This window comes from Bison bison, unplaced genomic scaffold (genome assembly GCF_000754665.1).
Source record: "Bison bison bison isolate TAMUID 2011002044 unplaced genomic scaffold, Bison_UMD1.0 scf7180017864535, whole genome shotgun sequence".
Classification (NCBI taxonomy): Eukaryota; Metazoa; Chordata; class Mammalia; order Artiodactyla; family Bovidae; genus Bison; species Bison bison.
This window is the reverse complement of record NW_011495084.1, coordinates 5,134,476-5,135,357: the sequence shown is the minus strand read 5'-3', so window position 1 is coordinate 5,135,357 and position 882 is coordinate 5,134,476.

Here is an 882-nt window from a genome sequence, read left to right as displayed (position 1 = left end):
GCATCAAGGCTATATATTGTCACCCTACTTATTTTAACTTACATGCAGAGTACATCGTGAGAAACGCTGGACTGGAAGAAGCACAAGCTGGAATCAAGATTGTCGGGAGAAATATCAATAACCTCAGATATGCAGATGACAACACCCTTATGGCAGAAAGTGAAGAGGAACAAAAAACCTCTTGATGAAGGTGAAAGTGGAGAGTGAAAAAGTTGGCTTAAAGCTCAACATTCAGAAAACGAAGATCATGGAATCCGGTTCCATCACTTCATGGGAAATAGATGGGGAAACAGTGGAAACAGTGTCAGATTTTATTTTTCTGGACTCCAAAATCACTGCAGATGGTGACTGCAGCCGTGAAATTAAAAGACGCTTACTCCTTGGAAGGAAAGTTATGACCAACCTAGATAGCGTATTGAAAAGCAGAGACATTACTTTGCCAACAAAGTTTCATCTAGTCAAGGCTATGGTTTTTCCAGTGGTCATATATGGATGTGAGAGTTGGACTGTGAAGAAGGCTGAGCAGCGAAGAATTGATGCCTTTGAACTGTGGTGTTGGAGAAGACTCTTGAGAGTCCCTTGGACTGCAAGGAGATCCAACCAGTCCCTTCTGAAGGAGATCAGCCCTGAGATTTCTTTGGAAGGAATGATGCTAAAGCTGAAACTCCAGTACTTTGACCACCTCATGCAAAGAGTTGACTCATTGGAAAATACTATGATGCTGGGAGGGATGGGGGCAGGCGGAGAAGGGGACGACAGAGGATGAGATGGCTGGATGGCATCACTTACTTGATGGACATGAGTCTGAGTGAACTCCGGGTGTTGGTGATGGACAGGGAGGCCTGGCGTGCTGCGATTCATGGAGTCACAAAGAGTTGGACA